The sequence below is a fragment of the Aythya marila genome, assembly GCF_965140915.1.
Source record: "Aythya marila genome assembly, chromosome: 22".
In the NCBI taxonomy this organism is placed as follows: domain Eukaryota; kingdom Metazoa; phylum Chordata; class Aves; order Anseriformes; family Anatidae; genus Aythya; species Aythya marila.
Genome location: NC_139063.1, coordinates 5,918,867 through 5,940,378, shown reverse-complemented (window position 1 = coordinate 5,940,378; position 21,512 = coordinate 5,918,867). Strand labels below are relative to the sequence as shown.

General features: G+C 44.7%; 1 protein-coding gene across 5 annotated transcripts in view; it reads right to left on the bottom strand.

Moving 5' to 3' along the window:
* The window catches only part of HIVEP3 (HIVEP zinc finger 3), a 261,957-nt gene that overhangs the window by 185,346 nt on the left and 55,099 nt on the right, over positions 1-21,512 (bottom strand). The window contains exon 1 of one of the 5 annotated variants that reach the window (XM_082777711.1): positions 4,357-4,440. The exons of the other annotated variants lie outside the window; for them this stretch is intronic. The gene's annotated coding sequence lies outside the window, so the exon portion shown is untranslated. Of the gene's footprint in view, positions 1-4,356; positions 4,441-21,512 lie in introns of those variants that run through there. 5 annotated transcript variants of the gene reach the window in all.

Here is a 21,512-nt window from a genome sequence, read left to right as displayed (position 1 = left end):
GCAGCTGAGCCTGGCATATGGGCTCCCAGAGCCGCTGCGGCTGCCAGGGCCACACCGGGAGCGAGAGACGGGCAAAAAAATAAACTCAGTCTCCCAAACACAGCAGGAGGCTTGGCAGGTCTGGGGCTGAGGCTCCAGGGCACCGCTGTGCTGCGGATAAATAGCAGGAGCAGCACATGCATCAGAGACCGAGGGAGGAATCGGGAGAGCAGATGAGAAAAATGCAAACATTCAGCATGTTAAAGGATTTTCCAGTCTTAAAAACTAGCTGATTTTTTCCAAGAAGTCAAAGATGTTACAGTAAGGCTGTAGCTCAGATACTAGTTTCAAGCCTACATATGTAATATGTGTATATAATACGTATATATGATCCTCTAGGAAAATCTCTGGGAAACATATTCCCTTGACAGAGAATCCCAGTCTTTCCCCCAAACCTGTCACATCTGGGTTCCCCAAACAGGTTCAGAACAAACGAGCCAGTGACCACCATTCCTCTGATTTCATCTCTAATCAAATGCTTCCCAGGGAAGCCATAGGCCTGTGGGGGTTTGAGCAAACCCTGTTCCCAAGTCTTTCCTTAAAGCAAAGCCAAACCATTTTGTAGCCATCAACAACCTTTGTGAATAGGTCTTGGGAGGGAAGAATAAATTAATTATCTTAGAAAGGACTTGTACAAATAATCCCTGTGTCTATAAAATGTTAGTGTTTCTGAGACAGATCCAAACTGTGTTTGTCACCATACCAAGTTTCATCGAGAATTACACTAAAAAAAATCAATTAGTTGCCTGAAGAAAGAATATATAGAAAGATTATTTCTTCCTTAAGCTGTAGCAACACCTTCTCTGTCCAAATACCTGAGTAAAATACAGCCAAGGCAAATTACAGATTCAGTCCTGTCCTATCTTTTGTGATAATTCAAATAATTCTCATCAGAAAGCTGATAATAAGAAACATTCACATGTAAAAACATCACTTTCATGCACAGAATGAACAATTAAATATGATTTTTTTACAGTAACTTAAAGGTTATCAGGCAATCCCCACTTCTTCTGCAAATCCCTTATCAAGACCTATTTTCCCAACAGTGTCACAGGTGTAATCCAACACTAATAATCAAAATTGATATGACCCACATGAGTCCTGTGCTGCCCATAAAACTGTTTTCATCTTGTATTCTGCAGATGCAGAAGACCCTCTGAGGTACTGCACAGACATCCTTGGGAAGTGGTGAAGGGAGGTGAGCCCACCTCCTGGCAGTGGTTTGGCACCTGTGTCAGACAGGGACCTGCTCCTCCAGGAAAAGGTTTTGGCAATTTCCACATGGAAAAAAAAATCTTAAAAACTATTTCCATAAGGAATTATCTGCAATATCCCATTGCTAACATGCTCCACCTTAGCTGCAAAAGACCTGGGCTCTGCTCTCCTAAAGAAAAGAGAGATGGGGTGGAGGGAACCCTGGCTGATTTAACCAAGTATGTATCTCGATGGACCGCATCTGCTTGGACATACGTGAAAAGCCAGTCATGATGGCAAAATTTAAAATTAGGAAAGAAGAATCACCAAAAACTCCAAAAGATGACAATGAGCTTAGAGCAGCACTTCCTGCCTCTCCCAGCTGCAGGGCTCAGCCCAGGTCTCAGGGGAAAGCCAGGTGATAACACGGAGCACAGCCAGTCTTGTCTCCACAAACCCCAATTCCTGCTCCTGCAGGGATGTCCACAGCAGGCTGCATGGGGCACCCTGTACTTGTAGGGAAGGACTTTGGGTAAATCTCACATTGAAAGAGCTACTGATCCATGAGAAGTGTGTGAGAGATTGAACCCCACCCTGCCCCAACCCAAAAAGCCTTCCCCACCCAGCTCTGTTGACCCTAAAATAGGGCATAATGGGATATCTGAGAAGTATGTCAGGTAGATGAGAAATGCCCTATACCCACAGGTCCTTACTACAGACAGCTCAGCCTTCAGCTCAGTGAAATACATCAAAAAAAGGAATAACATGAAGCATAGCTAGAAATAGAGTGGCTGCAACCACAGCCAGTTCTACAGCTTGCAGTTCTCCTACAGCTTGCAACCTGAGTTACCTTTTTAATGATTTTTGTTTGTAAAGGGACCTTCCCTGAATATATGAACTCTTCTGAGAAAATCAAGAAAAAAAGAAAAAAACAACATATAATCTATATTGGATTTATTTCCTTTCTTTATCTGCATTAACTCCTTTATACTAGGCTAAATTTGGAAGGTAACTAACAGGTGTCCATGGATACTTCAGCTTGGTGAACATACAAACGTATCTGTTTCAGAAATTTAAGCACAAAGTTCAGGGGCTACATCCCCAAACTCCCCTCTGCATTTTGAGGTTTTGAGCAAGTCAATTAACTTTTTAAGTCCCTTTTGCATATGCGCAAAATTGCTGTAATCCCTAGCCTGGGTGAATTACATCACCCCCCATTCATTCCACATTATGCAACATTTCTGCGTACAGTTGTTCACAAAGCCTTGTTTCCTGCTCCTTTCCAAGCTGCTGTGTGAAGTCATTAGCATGAAAAATATTTTTTATCCATAGATTTAAGAGGCTAAATGAGGGCAAAATATTGATATACACAGCGTATCCCCCCGCCATGCCCCCACCAAAATTGCCTCCGCCCCTCACACTGGCACAGCATTATTCAAATTCAGTTCAAAGAACTCGTATCAGAGGCCCCCTGCCTGCTCCAGAACCAGAGCAGGGGAAACCACAGGCTGGCTCACAAACATCAAAAATTTCATTATTTATAACAAAAATGGTTTATGTTATCCCACCTCACCCATCCCCTGAGCTTGCTGCATGCTTTGCATTGCAATATGTGGGCTGCAGCAGGAAAGTAAGAGGAGAAGCACTAGCCCGGAGCCAAACCTGGACACTTCAAGTCATGAGCAGCACAGAGATCCTACGATATCTGCAGCAACGCCGGCTGCCACTTGCAGCTCCCAACTAATTCCACCTCCAGCTGCCAAAACCAGCAAACCTTGGTGTTTAGGTTAAAGGCAACACCCGCGGTAATTCACTCCACAGCAATTAACGCCTGCCATGGGAGCTTTCTGGTCCATCCACGTACATCTACGCTGGGCTGTCCTGATGCTACCATCAAACCCAGCCCTGCCGCATGTGCACACCCCCAGCCTGCACACCCAGCATGCTGCAGCCACCAGAACCCAGGTAACTTGTAGGGTGCAAGGATGCCCACCAAGCCAGCGTGCCCCCAAACCTGCCTGCATGCTGCTTACAAGCATCCCCTGGGGACCCACGGGCAGGAGGGTCATGCACCCCCTGAGATGAAGGATCTGCCCCACTTGCTGCCAGGACACCACAGCTCAGGAGCATGCAATTGTTGGGGGGGGGGGTCTTATTTATTTGCCCAGAAAGGCAGCTGGGGGACAAAATGGGTCTTTTTGTTCGCTGCGATGTATAGGCTCATGATTGTTCGCCTTTGCTGCAAAGGCTGGGAGTGTGGGATGGGCGACATTCCCAGCATAGGAACCGAATTCTGTGCATGAATTTGGGCAAAGTTCCTTAAATTGCAGCATCCAGGCTGCCTTGTTTCTGTGCACCACATGGGAACCCTGCTCTTTGAGGTTTAGAAATGCCTAAATGCCCCTGCAAGAAATGAGCAATATTGAGAACGGATGAGATTTTTGCAATGCTATAAAACATTGGTCCTGCCCGTTTTAGCAACTTGCTTGATAGAAAAACCATACCCATGCTCAGTGAGGCCATCACTCTCTCCGTCTGTTTTCTTAGGAGCGCGTTCGGTTCACTGCAGTGCCAGCAGCTCATTTCACCACCACCACGGCCTTGCCAAACCTGCCCGAGCAGTGCGGACGGAGAAGGGGCCGTAACAAAACTTACTTTGCTCAGGTCTCTGAGATGAACATGAAAAACTAGCCTAAAAACACAACTCAAACATCCCAAGCTACAAGGGCACCCGAGCCGCCTGGCACCTGTCCTAGCTAATCCGGCTGCTCTCTAAATTTCATCCAAGTTTCTCACTCTGCATTCTTGCCTCTGCGGTAACTAAAATAAATAAAGAAATACATCAAAACCTACAGTTTATTTTAACTTAGCAGGTCGGCATAGATGGAAAAAAAAAGAAAAAGGAAGCTGCATTTCAGTGTCACTGGAAATAAATCAAACCAAATCTTAAAGGCCTGATCCAAAGAAAACTTGGACTTTAAGCTGTACCAAATTCTTCAAACAAATGGATAATATTCTGGACGAAATGCAGATGCTTGTTTGCCTACTGTTTTAAGAAAAGTTTTAAAACAAACAAACAACAACAATAGCAAACAAAACAAAACAAAAATCCTTCTTGTATACCTCAGGACTAAGTGTCTGGGAAGATCTGCTCATCCCCTTCCACCGAGAAGGTTGGTATCTTCAGCCCCAGTAAGGAGATGCCCAATGGAAAATCCACAGCTCTGCAATCAAACAGGGGTTTCAAACAGGGACACACATGAAAGCTTTTTTCCTACAAAAGCAGGGGGAAAGGCCAGCTATTTCAAATTTCACCCCGGGCTTTCTTTAACACCCTTTGAATTGTCTATTTCATTTTATTTGCTTCCTATTAAGCTTTTTAATTAGAAGCCTCTGAATTCAGCGGGAGAGCTTTTCCTCGCCGATCCTCTTTGTGCCACAGTGTGATATCAGCTGAAAATCGCCACCGAGGTGCAGAGGGCTGGATTCCCTGCCTGGAACAGGTAGGACGAGTCAGGCTTGGGGAGGAGGCTGCCCTCTTCTCTTCTGGTTTTGTGTTTTCTTGTGTTTGTTTGGTTTTTTCCCCTTTGGCTTGGGAATAGATGCAGCATGTGCAACAGCCTGAGTAATGCATATCTGGGTGAAAACCACTGCTTTGGGTTGAACACTGATTGAATGGAGCCAGGCAGAGGGAGCGAGGAAGCAGGGCGCACCCACGTCAGCTTGCACACCAGGTTAGCACAGCTTCATGGGATGGGGCATTTGCACTGCACAGAGACACTTTTCCTGTAACTATTTAGTTCTGTAACAAAGGGGGACAGTGCCCTGTGAGTTACATATAGAAGTTCGTGTAGTGTCTGACATGAAACATTCTCTCTCTGTAGCTGACCTTATCACGTTCACCTCGTGTCCTGCTCACCAAGTTCTTCCTCCTATTGAGACCATTAAGAAAACCCAGGAAATGAATGCACAAGAAAGCTTGGCTCCTAAGCTGCTGGTTATTCAAAACATTCTTGACATAAACCCACAAGAGGAAGGACAAGGCAAGTCAGCTGCCCTGCTGCTTCATTACTTCCAGGCACATACCATGCTATTGCCAGGGCTTTCACAAGCCAACAGACCACAAGCAACAACCAAACCCCTGCAATAACACCAGCCCTTCCACCTCTTCTCCCAGCCACATCTCCGTCACATCCTTCTCATCTCCAACCCAGCACACTGATGCATGTGAATCCAAGCAAAAGTCCCAAAGCTTGCTTAACTTTGCCTTACTTTTATCCTTTTATCACTCTGCAAAGCAAGTCAGTGTGCTGAGACAAACCAAAAATCGACCAACCAATCAACCAACCATGCAAATGAAGCCCATTTAAGTAAAACATTATGTCTAGGCTAAAAAAAAATAATAAAAAAATAAATAAATAAAAGTGAACATGTCACTGATAATTGAAGGTTTTCCAGACTGGGAGACCTAGGATCTCGTTCTGTCCAACAATAACTGAGCTATCTTGGAAACTGAATAACAATATTTCTTCCACAAATCCACCTTTAAAAACCAAGCAGAGGCTGTGAAGGAACATCAGAGTCATGGATAAAATGATGCCAGCAGACATGGGTGGGAACCTATGGGGTTAAATTGAGTTTTACCAGGGACAGTCCACACCCAGGAACTACTAAGTATCCTTAAAGTGAAAAATACGATTTTCAGCTGAGCTACTTCTGACAGCTAGAAGACACCATACACTAGACATCTCACTTTTAATTTATTATTCATAAAAAAACAAATTTATTGATATAAAAACACTGCACATTCAAAAGCAACAACACTTATCTTTATCAAGCAAATAATTTTAAGGCCAGCTGGATTATTCACATGACTACCAGGCCTTTCCTTTACTAACATTTAAAAATAAATAAAGGAGATTTCTGTTTGATAAAGTTCAAATCACACTTTTAAAATGAGGAAAGCAATATATTCACCTGAAAAACCCAGAGCCACAATCTTCTTGAAACAATTTTTCTTATTCAGAAGGAGCAGCCAAAGAGCACTGAGTGAGGTCTGAATATCAAATCAAGCATAACACAAACAAAGGAAAAAGGAAAAGAAAAGAAAAACACAGTGCTGGCCCAGAGCACTCCGGCTTGTGTTACACACAAGGCCAGCATGAGAGAAAACACACCAGGCGTCAAAATTCAGAGTAAATCATAATGACCCACCAGGTACGGTCTTCTGGCTTTCTCAGCTCAGGGACACGCAGGGATTTCAGACTCCAAAGAAGCCTTTGAAGAGCCCCAGGGGCAATGGGATATAAAAATCGGCCAGAAAGACAGCTGGGAAACATGGCAAGAGAAAGTAGCAGTCCATTTCAGGAGGACTCATTTCCATAAGATAATCAGGGAATATCAAAAGGTGCATCCCACAACCAAAGGGAGGCCCCCAGGAGGCAGCAGAAATGCTGATCAGGCGCGGCACTCGTAGTAACGCAGTTGGCGAGCGACAAAACTTGCACGATGCACCCAAAAGATCTGAAGGAGTAAAATCAAAACTGCACAGTGTTTTAGAGAGAATATTCCTCATTATGCCATTGTGCAGACAGCTGAGCTCCACACTGGTGTTGGCACTACGGTGGTGGGCTCAACATGGGAAGACCTCAAGGCAGAACATGAGGGCCAGGTCCCATGCTGGGTTGGGAGATGTCTGCCTTAGGTGGGTTTTTATTTTCTGGTGACCCCCAAGAAGCGTTATATAGAGAAGGACAAAGGGCTACATCATCCTCACCAATGGGAAACTCCACACAGTTTAGCTGTGTGCGATGGAGCAGATGGACAGGAACATCACCCAATGGGCCCCAGGAGATTGGCCCCGAGGAGGAGGCCATCTGTGCCTGGCCTCCTCGGAACACACTGAGCCCTTCAGGGCTGCACTGAGATACTGGGAGGATCATAGGGGAGAGAAGAAAAAAAAAAAAAGAAAGAAAGAAAAAGAAAGAAAAAGAAAGAAAAAGAAAAAAAAAAGAAAGAAAAAAAAGAAGACTCAAGGTGTGTGGTCCATAAATTCCTGTCTGAAGAAATGCCACTCAGGCCAGTCATAAACCTACCTGACCCTTGGGGAAAGAAAGGAAAGGTTGGGAGAAGAAACTGGAGAACACTGAGCAGTCGCTCTGCTTATTGCTAGGGACAGATTGGAACAGCCAGACAAAAAGCTAATGATGGTGTTTGCAGGATTAATTAACACTCATGTTATCAAAGCACCAGAGATCCCAGGCGGGATAGCTCCCACAATCACACCTTCCCCCAAGAAGTTTGCTGGCAAAGAAGAAATACGCCTGGTGGGAAGAGACAGATGCAGCCAAGTGCTTATACACAAGCAAGAGACACCCCAAGATGGTGATCTCCAGGGCCCTGATGATACAACACAGGTAGGGCAAACCCAGCCCATTGACACTGCGGCAGTGAATTCACAAACCAACGAATTGGAAGAGCTGTCTGAGTTTGCAGAGAGCCCGAAGCAACACCACTAATTACGGTATTTGTTGCATTCATTTTATATGTCCCATGAGATACTTCTGCTGTGGAATCTGCTGAAGTCTGAATCTCAACAAATGTGCTCCTGCTTACTGATGCTTGAGGGACCTGCCCAGAACCACGCTCATCGGCAGCTCTTCTCGTGGAGCGTTGAGGAAGGAAGGGCTCCTGCTGTCACAGCCGCTCCAAAAAGACTCAAACCTGCTTCAAGAGCATGTGTGCACCAGATCAGTCCAAAGAACGGGAGAGAAGCTACTGAACTCAGTGTGAAGCTTTTTTTTTTTTTTTTTTTTTTTTTTTTTTTTCTGTGGCACACACAGTAAAGGAGGTCTGTAAAGTTACCGAGTATCTGATGATGAGAAGGAATTTCTGGACCACCTACACTGATTAAAGTCAAAAACTCCTGAAAATAGTCAGTAATTTAACAACCAATATTGTCACCTATGAATCAGCAACACACGCGTGTTTGGGAAATGGGTAAAGAGCAGGAGATTTCTTGGTAGAGGATAAAATCAATCTTGTGGTAGAATTTAGTCCATCCAGTTCACTCCTTTGATTACAGATAATTAACAGTTGTTAAAAAAGAAAAAAACTGTTTAGGATTTACTCAGAAAAAAAATGAGAACTGTCTTACAGGGAACCTTGAAGTATCAACAGACAGGGAAACTACACGGTCACACCTAATTTAGATATTGAGCAGCCTACTGGAGTTTACATCTCCTGCCTTCCCACAGAACTCCATTAAACGTAATGAACTGTATGATAAAAAGTATCTGATGGAGTTGTGAAACTAGCCATAGCAATTCTGATGTATCAGCAAAACACCCATAATATGGATGTGGAAATTTAATGAGAAATGAATAAGCAGAATTTTAGAGGTGTTTCCCATCCTGAGCGCTCAGGATTTTCCAAAACACAGACTTTGATGAAGAAATGGTGAGTCTCACAAAATAGTAGTCCCAGTTTAGTCCTGATTTAACCAAAAAAAAAAAAAAAGGATTTATATTAGGATGAAATTTAACCTCCTATTCCTTTGGGCTGTTTCCTATTCACACCAATTATTGTACCTTGAACAAAGGTTGAAAGCTGGATGTAGGAACAGGCAGAGGTGTCAAATTCCTGAGAAACAAAGCCCTATTTTAGTTTAATTACTTCCTAGTGACAAAAGAATGGAGAGGAGAGAAATTTAGACTGAAGAAACAGTATTTTAAGCAGAAAAAACATCACTCAGTCATGTTAGCATCAGCTCCTTAAAGGTCCAAATCTTGCCCTACGACAGCAGCAAGAAGAGCTGTCATCAACTTTGAGGGGAGAAGAGACAGCATCTGAAATTGAACAGTACCCCCAAAATTGCTCTCAAAACCTTCTGTGAACATTGTCTGCTTCTGAAAGCAGAACTCTGTGAGGCCAAACACTTCAGTGGGGAGTTGAGAACCCCCTAGGACACGGTCTTCTCGATGGCAATAAAGATGGGAGTTACACAGTTGACACTGCGGGCAGAAGCAAAAGGTGATTTGCAAAGGCACCAGGGAGCACCTGGATAGAAATGCAAGGCGGGTTGGCCACCTGAGCAAGAAGTCCAGTGCTGAGAGCCCAGGATCAACACATCACCAACCAGCAGTGTCCATGTCCCACGCTGCCTCTAGAGCTGATGCTTTACGCGCTGCCCCCCCAGGAAGCAGTACAGGACCAAACAGCTTTAATCAAGAAGAAAACAAAGTGACAGCTTAACCGCGATGCAAAATCAATTTTAACGGCTCTTTAAGGACACACGCTGCATGCACAATGTAGGTATTCTGTAAGTTGTCATGGCATAATAAAAAGATTAGGAGAATCCATGTTTTTTCCTGGGCTTTTAGTCTTCTGCTCTGCAATCCCCAGCTGGTAACACTAGTAAGATATTTATTTACCCAGGAAGAAAAATAAGCCAAAAGCAAAAGCATTTTCCTGACAAATCCTTAATCTCTCCTCATTCCTCTGCAGACACAAGTCAACCTTAGCATCTCTCCCAGACAGGGCAAAATTTCAAAGTGTTTCTGTAATCAAAGAGAAGGGTTTGAATTTCAGAAGACATGACGGGCAGCACAGCGAGACAGCTGGGAATTAAGCAGGCGAGTGGAGCTCACCACGTGTCCCACACATCCGACACATCAGCACGGGGAAGAAAATCAACAATATTTAAATGGAAGCCCAGACATTTATTTCCACCTTCCAGTGGCCCGGGTCAATGACAGCAGCTTCATCTGTCTAGCACTGTCTTGCCAAACACGGGGATGGGCTCCTTGCCCCACGTGTTATGTCAGATTCAGAAGCCCAAGCTATGCTGGGACTGTTCCCTTCAGCTGCCTTCCCAGCAAGGCAGAACGGCATCGGAGACCCAGCTACAGCAACGCCTCTTCCAGGGGTGGTCACAGAAGTTCAGCCAAGCAGCTTTCAGCAGCTCTGACCAAAACTACAAGGAGAAAATGATCATAACGTGTTTACTCTAGGCCAGCATCAAAATGTGAAGTTAAACTAAATAAATAAAGAAGTCAGAACACCCAACATCGAACACGCCGAATGCCATTGGTAAGTCTGTCCTGGCTCCAGGTGGCCTTTAATAAAATGTGCCTGGCCCCTTCCTGCTAGCACATATCTTGACTCTGCTTTTAAATAGCTTGCAGAAATTGCAATGCAGAACTAATGCAATGCTGTTGTTCTTGAGCACATGGGGCTGGAGAACAGCTCAGGTACGAAATGCAGACACCCACCCGCTTTGCAATAAACAGGAAACTTGTGTAACCCAGATCAAAAACAGAACAAGCAGAAAAAAATAAAATGAAAACTAGAAAAACCCAGTGGCTCAGATTTTTTTTTCCCAATTGTTTCCCAAGAGCTGAGCACTTCACATGGCATTCCCCCCCCCCTCATTGTTAAAATTTGGGTTTTGTCTGAAAAAAAGATCATGGTTGCTTCCTCTTCTCACCAAGCAACAAAAATCCTGCTCATTCGTGTGGCAAATCTGGTGTTCATTAATATCTGGGATTTTTTTTTTCCTTGCTCAGTGCCATAAAGGCATGTAATTCTGCTCACTGCACCAATCTGGGGAAGGGCAGACTGTTTTCCCTTTGAGGTCAATTTGTCTGACTTCAGCTATTTCAAAACCTAAGGTGCCGATCAGTTGTGTCCATCCCTGCACAGCCCATGGAGAAGCATGAAGGGACCCTTCCCATCTGAGATCCGTGTTGGAGACAGAAGGGCTCATTTGCCCTCCAGCACCTCCTGCTCCTAATCACCAACTCTGCTGGGAATTTTGAACAAGTGCCCAACTCCTAGACCATTAAATTAGGTGAAATTAATTCCTTTTTCAAGTTAAAAAGTGTATCAACTACTGTATGAAAACCATTAAACTTACAGGTAGGGTATTATGCCCTTGGACTGCAGAAACCCCCTCCAGGGCGTTCCTTGGCTTGCAGCACCTTCCCCTACACCTTTCAGAAACATTTACCAGCCATAGCCAGGGAGACCAAGGATGGACCTTCATGTTCCTCATTCCCCAAACCCAAGCTGCTATTGGGTCCCTGGCAATAAAACATTCTGGCTTGCTCTCCTCCTGCTTGCTCTTTTCATGAGGTTTTGCAGCAGCCCCAAGGGTAGAGGAGGAAACCTGGAGCCTGCTGGGCTCGTCCCTCTCACTGCAGCGGGAGCTAATATTTAAAAGACTATTTATAAGGCACTTCTCTAAGGTTAGCCCAAACAAACAAACAAACAAACAAACAAAAACAAAACCAACCAAATGACATGTTTTTCCATATGTTAGGACATCCAGCCTTGCAACAGATGCATTTCATGTATGCCCCGAAGATACCCCATTAGTCAAAGAGCAGCACAGTTCCTGCTCCCTCCCCAAGATTCCAGAGCCCTTAGCAAAATTCTGGCCAAATACACCCAAGAGGGAATAATTTGGGGCAGGGAACATCCAGGAATATTTGCTCTCCTCTACTATTGTTTCCTCACACAGACTGAAAGTCTTGACCTACCAACCCACCAAGGTACCTTTGGAAATGCTCCCACTCCTCCTCCGTGTCCTACTGCTGCCACCAGGAGCCCTTCCTGGAGGTAGCCAGGCTGAGAATTTACCACGCAGTGTCACAGAAGCAGTGCCGTGCTTATTTTGCTCTCTGCTTGTTTTTTTTCTTGCTTGCAGGTTTCACACCCACTTGAACATTTGGTCCGCTAAATAGGAAGGAAGGACTGAAATCATGCCCAGACACAAACCCATCAAGGGAGGGGAGAAACCAAGCAGCCACTATTCCTCATGTGGAAAATTTTCTTTCTCTGCTGGATACATTTTCAAGTCCACAAGTTTGAGCTCTGGAGTAATTTTGCAGTTTCGGTGTGTATATTAAACAAGGAAATAGCTTGCTCTCAAAGACCCTGCTTAATTCAAATGAACGGAGGCTGTGATAAACAGCACCTTCTTGAAAAGCAACACATTGTGCAGCAAAATCTAACTCAGTGCTGGCTGAGCAGTGCCGAACCTCGGACCACCTCATCGGGGTTTGCAATGTTTTATACTGCAAATATTGTTTTTTCCAGTTGCTGGATAGCGTTTCTAAACAGGAATTCTCAGCTTACAACTTAGAAGGAATCTTGAAAACCAGCCACGCTCTCTGATCTCGTATGTCACTGTCAGAAATGTGTACGCTGAACAAATCCACTGTCTCTCCCCCAGCGAGCATGCAGTCCAAAAAAGCAGCTTCACCAGCCTGCCCTGGCCACGCCACACTATCCCAGGGAATGGCAGAGCTGTGAGGCTGGCCAGGCTTGGAATCGCTTCGCATCACAGATGTGCAGAGCAGCCAGACCACACTGGTGAACCTGGCTGTGATGCAGTGGGAGCAAGGGCAATAAGAGCGTGGATTACACGCGGGTTATGGGATTAGGAAAGGATGGTTCTGCTCCATGTCCTCCGTGCAGCATGGCAGCTCAGTGACTTCATTATTCCAGATTCTTTCAATTTGCTTTTCCCACACAACACCAGAGAAGCATGTTTTAACGGGGATCTCAGAGAACAGTAAGAAATTCAGGAGATGCCTCGCAGGACACGGAGGTGCACCGTAAAATGTGACAGTGCAGAAGATAAGAAGAACAAAGCAGTTATTGAAATTAGTCTTTAACAGATAGGAAAAGTAAGCACAGACACATCCTGATGTCTTTTTTAAAAAAAAAATATTATTTTCTATTTATTTACACATTGGGAATTAGCTGAACCATCTTTCCAGATGACATCAACATCAGAAGCCTCACAGAGCCTGTAAGCAGTCAGCCACAATCCAGTTGTGAAGTCCAGCAACACAAGCAGGCTGACAGCTACGTTTTCTTTTAAAATCCTGTTGGAAACCTTGGTAGGAAAATATTAACACTTATTGGACTTCTACAGCACAATAGTGCAAATGCTGCATGTCCTGAGGAGCACCAGCAAAGCAGGCAGACAGCAGCCCCGGAGGACCCACAGGTGCTCCAAGTGATGCTGTGATGGAGCTGAGCCCCAGGATGGGACAGGGACTCCCACATTCCTACCAGCCTCAAGTTTCCCAGCTTTCTAATTTCATCTTTGAGTGAGAGCATGATTGGCCTATGCAGAATTTCATTCAGGACTTTAATTAGGTCCCTTCAGACCTAGGTTTTGGAGAGAGGACCGAGGCTGCTCCCCTCGCCCTGAGCATCCCGGGCGAGCAGGGCACCTCGCTGACGGACAATTTGTTTACTCAATCAGACACAGAGCAAGTCCGTGGCTGTGGAGAGGTTTCTATTCCAAGCAGGGAGACAGCAATTAAACGGCCTGACCCACACACCCTCAATTACAGCAGAGCTGCACAAGGCTCTGTTTACCCAGTCAGTCAACCAGCAATTACGAATCCTTCCACTGAGGCCTAAAACCAGCAAACTTCTTCAAAAAAATATTTTATTTGCTTGTGAAAATAAAACAAGCACGTTCTGTTACTATCTCAGTTTGTTTATTAAGGGTCTGTTGCCAAGTTTAGGGTGACTTTCTCAATATTTTGACCAAGCTCTATTACATTACCTGCTCTTACTTACTTTTAACCTTCCCAGGCATTTTGCTCCTATCGCACAGGATTCTAATCCTGGCCAAGAGCAGGAGCTGAGAAACCTCCCAGGACAGCCCAGGAAGGAGGTGGAAATGCTGTGGGATATGGCAAATGCTCCTGACGTGGTGTTCATGGCCTCAGGGATCAAGGCAGGAGCTGAATTTCTTTTCCAAAGATATAGGTTGAGGTCAAACGCTGCCCCTTCTATGATCACTACCATAAGCCATAGCACTCACGTCACAGGGTTTAGGAGTATGGAAGTATTTTTGGCTCAGATGTGCTTTCCTCACTGGTTATCCGTAAAGGGAATGGTCTTTAAGGCTCAAAGCGCTTCTCAGCCATTTGGCCAACAGCTGCAAGGAACACTATCCTGGAGGGGGTTTTGATTCAAAGTTCCATACATGCCCCAAAATGTGTTGAAAAGTTGCATTTTTGCAAAGCAAACATCTGACTGCATTAATTTTCAGACATGCGCCGGTGTAGTGCCATCCACTGATGGCACAGAAACAGGCTTTGCAGAGGTATTTCGGACTGACAAGTGGTGTGCTGGCACTGCAGGTGACAAATCCACTGTCCTGGGGAGACCAGGAAAGTCACTCCAACTTCTGCCAGTTGCTTCTAATACTTAATAGGAATAGTTTTAGATATGCAAGAAGTGGTCTGTGGCCACACAGCTTCGTGGAGGGCAGTTACAGGGATGAACGAACAACACAGGCACTAGGCATTTAACACACATTTCTCCACACTGAGTTGAAATGTAACATGTTGACATTTTTGAGCAGCGAAATTGTCACAAAAATTGCTGATAGCATTAAAACAAGAAATGCTATAGCATTTGCCAGCCAAACGCATTATTTCTGCTTAAAAAAAAAGTAAGTGTCAAAATTAAGCCCATTTAGCCGTCAGCTGCAAAGCTTCCATTAAGCCTCAATATTTCCCCACCACAGAAGGCAGAGAGCCAGAAAGATCAACAGATATTAGCTAGGCAGGCAGACACACGAACATCTTGATGTCAAACAACACTCCTGCAAGGGAACAGATGCAGAGAGCCAAAGTCCAGTGCGACAACACGGCCGTCAGCCTGCACGAGGGTGTTAAGAGCCGTGCAAAACAGGCACAGACAAGCCCAGGGAATGGGAAGTGATGGTCAATGGGTCCTCCCTTCTTTTCCCCGAAAGGATGTCTTTTTCCCAAAAAAAAACATGCTTAAAATATTATATTGAGCATTGCTTGCCTAGCAGCTTGTTGCTGGGCAAGCTTTAGAGATGGTAACTCCAGTTAAATGTTATACTTTTGAAATACTTTTGTTCAGAAATATTTTTTTTTTGCTGCAGAGCTGGGGTAGGGCATCTCACATATCATCATCACTTGTCCTTGGAGCTACAAAAGAGAAATCCTTCCCCAGCCCCAGGTCCTCAATCCTTCACTGTGCAGGACGATGCTCACCCATCACCTTGACATCAACAGGTGGAAAGGGCAATTACCGTTAGTACTTATATGAAGGAGGGTGATGGGACAAAATGCTGCAATTGTACAACATTCTCTAGTACAACTAAAACAATGCAGCTTTCAGCAATGCTGTTAGCATAGAACAGCACACAAGAATTTTCTCTCTGTCCTGTCTCCATAAGAGTGTCCTATCAGACGCACATGGGTGTAACTGAAGAAATGTGAGGGTAAAAAAAAAAAAAAAAAAAAAAAAAAAACACACAACAAAACAACAAAGAAGATAGAAGTTTGACTGGCACTCAGAGCAGACATTAAAAAGATGGATAGAGCAAAATGGGATGTTTTCTAAACAAATCTATGTGGGTTGTGTGCTGCCAGTGCCTCTTTGCAACCTACCCCCCAAAATGCATTCACAAATGCACCGCCACCAAACTCCCTGCACAATGACTCGATGCCAAGGAAAAAAAGAAAAGCCCCTTTTATTCGTGGCATCTCACATCAATGGCTACTTTATATTAAAATCAAGGCACATGCTTTCAAACCTTAAAAGCTGCAGCGGAGGGGGAAAAAAAAAAGTCTTCCTCCTCTACCATTAACACTTTTATAACCATTCTTTTGGCTGCTTAGCCCTGCACAATATCAGGTGGAAGTCTTTTCCCCTACACGATCCCCCAAAACAGGAAGGAAGGAATTCACGTCAGATGCTCAACAAGTGCTGGCACTGGGAGTTCTCATTCTTGCAATTCCTGTAACAAAATCGTCATGAATGGCCCCCAAACTCCAGGGGCCACATTTTGAGAGGAACAGCTGGTGACTCGGCAGCTAAAAATGCACCTCGAGGCAGGAGGCAGCCAAACCTCCAGCTACCAGCCTCCCAGAAGAGATTGAAGCACTCGAAAACCTCATTTATCAAATAAAGCACCTTGAGTGCCTTGAAGCAATTTACAGCCGAGAGTTCATTTTACCTTGGCAGAACTGGATTATTTGATGCTTTCATTTGCTAATTCTGTGATGTAAATAAATACCCCCCTCCCTTGTAGGGCAGGGATATAGGTACATCCTGTGCTATGGATTTTGTATTGCTGAGAGCTGTTGTGATGGAAGGAAAGCTCTCGTGCATTTACAGAATCCCCTGCGTGGCACGGGGGATGCACTGCCTGCCTGCTGCTTTTTTCCCATGGGTTACAGAGTCTAAAGTTATAGTTGTAATAGCAAGCAAAGCAATAGGAATGCATGAATACCAATAACAATAAAATCTTAAACTGTGCTTAAATCTTCAGCTCCTTGTTCAGCCTCTAAGCCTTGTTCTACAGGACTGCAGGACAGACCAGGTGTGCGGGACATCAGCTACCAAAGCAGTTGACAAAAATCGTGTGACCAAGCCCAGCCTTGCCCTGACTGTAGCCTGAACCTCGCAGAGATGTCGGCAAACTTCAGACTTCAGTGACAAATCCCTCATATGAAGGAGACCAGCATCAGTCCCACTTTGCACAGTTAGTTTGTGCTGGCGAGCAATTTCAGGGCTGCAGAACCAGTACAGCTCAGATCCCAATTCTTACAGAATCACAGAATCATCTAGGTTGGAAGAGGCCTCCAAGATCAGCCAGTCCAACCTCTGACCTAACGCTAACAGTCCCCACTAAACCATATCCCTAAGCTCTACATCTGAACGTCTTTTAAAGACCTCCAGGGATGGTGACTCCATCACTTCCCTGGGCAGCCCATTCCAATGCCTAACAACCCTTTTGGTAAAGAAGTTTTAGAGTGCAAAATTCAGTGGACAGGCTTAAAAAGTAGGGAGACTGGCTTTAAAAGCCATCAGATTTATAAGTAAGTAACCTATGCTTACATCTCTTCTGTTTCATGATCTGTTTGTTTACTTATTAACATTTAAGAGGAAGCTTCCACTCCACTTTATGTGCAATTAGGAGAGCTGAGAATTCAACTTGAAGCCAATCCACAGGAGCAGAAAACAATTTCATTGCACACTGCTTTTGATACATATATATTAAAGTGCTGAAAAAAAAAAAAATTAAATCTACTCTCACCAAACACCACATTTCCAGACAGCTCCTGCAATCTGTTTAATAATTGCCCTACCGAAAGCCCAGACATTAATAAAACAGCAAAACCAACACCAGATATTCTTCACAAAACCGTGGCAGTGAGCCTAAAACAAAGCAACAAACATGAACTGAACTGAACTGAAACATGAATCTGAACTGAAACATCCAACAGACTAACCTCTTTTTACAGGACACAATTAATGTCAAGTGTATTATTTTTAAAATATCACATTGTGATAGAAACGAGAGTTTTACTGAAAAAGCACTGATAACAGCTCAGCATCTTAAATATACCAAGAAAGCCACTGGGCTTTCTTGGTATATTTTGGTCCATAATAGCCAGCCAGGCAAACCTCTGCTGCTGGGAGGAAGAAAAATTCATATCTGAGGAGTGAAGGTCTTGCTATGTAGGTTGACAGCTTCTAAGAAAATTGAGAGAAAAATAAACCGTAATTAGAGAACAGAAAGGAGGAAGGACAGCTCACACCCTCTGTACCTGCATCAGAGCACCACTATTTATTTATTAGCTTACTTTGTTCCTCAAGAAGGATATGGTATCAGAAATGGTATTTATGCACAGGACTTGTCCCAGAGGAATAATCATAATCTTTATCACACAAAATCTCTATCGGCAGACAGCAACAGTCCTAGCAAGAAGGCAATGACCACAGTGGTACCATTCTCCAGGTCCCAAAAATGAAAGGTGTCGACATAACAGGCACCACCAATTTAGCACCAACAGCAGGCATGGAAGGAGGGATGGAGAGGAGGGAAAATTCTCCCACATCCCCAGGGAAACCCACTGGAATGAGATGTGAACTTCAGGACTGTACAAGGTGTAATGGCTTTAAACTAAAAAAAAAAAAAAAAGCAGGCATATAGTTAAAAGCCAGCATTATGCACATCCAACTCAAGTTCTAATGAACAGGAAGACAACTGGGAGATGTTGGAGATATTCTACCAACACCATAGCCAACATCAGTACACGGAACTCCAGGAGATTGGAGCTGCCTTCAGGAAGGACCATGTAGCACAAATTAGAGCAGCCGTTGTGTTTCCAGTGCAGGAGACCTCACTTTGTTCAATTAGCAGGTGTAAGAATCTCACACAGAAATATTTGCCAGAAGACCAGCCCTCTGACTTCTGAGGGCCTGATTCCTCACCCGATAAAGATTTATTACGTGGTCAAGAATCCAAAGACCTTCACCTTCCAACTACGATTTACTTGAAAGCATCTTTTTGCAATAAACACCGTGGAATTTTTTCCACCCCTCGCCAACGTGCGAGGTATGCCTCTCAATAAAATGCAAGAAAAGGAGAGGAAGAACTTTGCGTGTTGTTTGCTAGCAGCTGCGGTGCAACGTTTATCAGGCACTAATGACCACGCACTCGCCCATCACACTCGAGTGCAGCAGCCAAGGAGCAGGAGGGAGCACAGAAGTGGCACTGACACTTCCCTGTGGTGCAGCAAAGGCTGCAGCCCCTGGCAAGCACTGGAAAGTGATAAAGATATGCTAAATTACACTCTGTTCTTCCTGCCGTCTTCTTCCCATACTCGGCTAGACTTAAAACAGTCTCCTAAGGGAAGGGCTGCATCTCCTGGGCGGTGCCTCCTCCCAGAAGAAGGGGCAGATGCCATAGGGTGGTTCCTAAAGAACAAAGTTTCCTCTTCAATTTATAACTGGGCATTTTGCATGGCATTAAAGAAGGCGAGTCTAATTAGTGAAATGGCACCCAAGTGATCCTCACAACTCATTGGCATCCACCAGGACCACCCCAGCTCCTCTGGGCATCTTCTTGCAGAGGGTAAAATTCACAGTAATCCCTCCCTTCTGGGATCACCTTCTGGGTTTAAAGATCTCACATCTACTTCTTTCCATTTTTATTTTTTTTTTAATAAATGTTATACTGGGTCTATTTTGTTTGGAAGCAGAAGAAAAGAAGGCTTACAGCATCGTTTGCCCTGTGCTCTGGCCTTGGAGCTGGGCTGTGGAGTCACCATCACAGAGCCTGGAAAGTATCCAGAAGGCATTTAAGGTCTGAAAATAATAAACCCAAATCAACACCCTCACTGCCACCCTAGCCACTCGCTGTGGCTCCCCGGACAGGTACATGTTTCAGCTGACAGATGGCCTATTCAGAAGGCATTTGAAGATCTCTGCTGAAGCTTCAATGAAGATATTTCCGGCATTACAATTCATGCTCCTGGTTCTTTCCACTTCCCTCACCTGGTCTTGCAATTCCCTCTGGTCCACATGCAGCAAACAGACCTCAAAATTATTCAGTGGAAGCATATGCATTTGGAGCACAGCCGTGAAGTAATTAACGCAAACAGAAAGAAATTAGACATGAGAAAGGGAAAACCTACCAAACCTGGTTTTGTCCTAGACATGGCTGAGTGGGACCCAAACAGCCACGTCTCCCTAAAAGATGCTCCTGTCCAACATCCGTGGGAAGTATTAAGGAAGAGAAGGGAGAGGGAAGCAGCAGTAAAGGGTGGCAGTGTCACCACATGGTGACACAGCTGGGGGACACTGCAGCTCTGCTCCACAAGCCTAGGAGCACCAGGGTCATCAGCTGTCCCCGCCCCCTCTGCGGAGATGGGGAAGCTCTGACTTCTTGGTGAGAAGCTGCCCCACGTCCTCTCCCTCCCTGCCCTTCAGAGCTCCCCATGCAGACCCCGACCCTCCAATCTTCCCTCTGCTGCACTTCACCTGCCACGAGCATTTTTCACAGCTCAGGAGCAAAATCACGGCCCTGCCAAAATGCCAACAAATGGGAAAAGGGGAACCAGAACAACTTTATTATTATTATTATTATTATTATTTTCCTTCCCAACACAGATGCAGTAATACTATTTTTTTTGTGCGCATCTATGAGCTTGAAAGCTCAGGATGGCTTCACTGAAGGAGAGCCTTTAGCAGTCCTCCTCCTTGGGATGGCAATAAACATTTAGCCCAGTTTGCAATCCAATGGCTAATAACCTCCAGCCAACACTCAGGCAGGGGACTATCCTAAAACCAGAGCACTACATTACCAGCGATGCTGATGAAAACTTATTCCCCATCTACTCTCCAGGCTCCTCCAGCCAGGGTTGGAGCAGCACCAGGAAAACGTGTACAAAGAGGTGCAAAATGATCAGTGTCAAACCTGTCAAGCCTTTATTGGGAATATTACAGTCATTTCTAAAGCTCTACGGTATTCTTTCGGTTGAAGCTTTATGGCTGCTCGTCTTTAGCAGGAGCCGCTGCACAATGGCTTAATTGTGCAGTTCTGCCTGGAAACCCAAACATCCACGTTACAGGTGGCTTAAAGATGACAGGCTTCACCGATCCCTTTCTGAGCGTCTCGGGGGATTGTCTGGGCTGCCACTCCTTGCTGCAGGAAGAGGGGCACAGAGCACAGCCCCTGAGCATCTCTGGGGCAGCTCCCTACTGATGCCTGGCATTGACATGCCCCCTGTCAGCACGGCTTGGGACACGTTGGGGAATATTTAAACCAGGAGGAAAAGCTGATTTTATTTTATTTTGTCCACCAAGTTGCCTCTCTAATTCCACCCAGCTCTTTCAAGGGCTTTAATGTTAATAAAAAATAGGAACCAGCATATCAAAGCTCATGAGAACCTATTCCTATAAGCCATTTAATAGTTGGGCTCACCCTTCTGGTTGCATGGAAGAAACAAAATACATATTTGTAAATGTTTTAATATAGAAATGAAAAAAAAAAAAAAAGAAAGAAAAAAAAAAGCTCTATAAAGCATTAGGGCTTTTATTTTAACGGTCTTTCTTATTCCCTTGCTCTTCAGCTGAGAAGAGTTTTTGTAGGAAAAACTCTGATACTGTTTCAGGCAGCATTACAGCTACAAGTAGTCTTGTCTTGGGGAAGAGAGGGGAGAAAATGTTAGCTGGGAGCAGCTGGGGCTGCTGTCATGGCCACTGCTGCTGAACTCCCTCTTTTGCTTATTTTCCTTCTCAACAAAAAAAGGAGGAATAAAGCAGAAAGTGTGACTTCTGATTCTGATTTCTCCTCTCCTATGCCTGCTTAATAAAAGGACTAAGACCTGAAGGGAGCAGCTTAGCCCACCACAGCTCAACCAAGCAGTGGGCAAAAATCAGCTCTGTTGTGCCCCTAAGGAAGATCAAATGTGAGG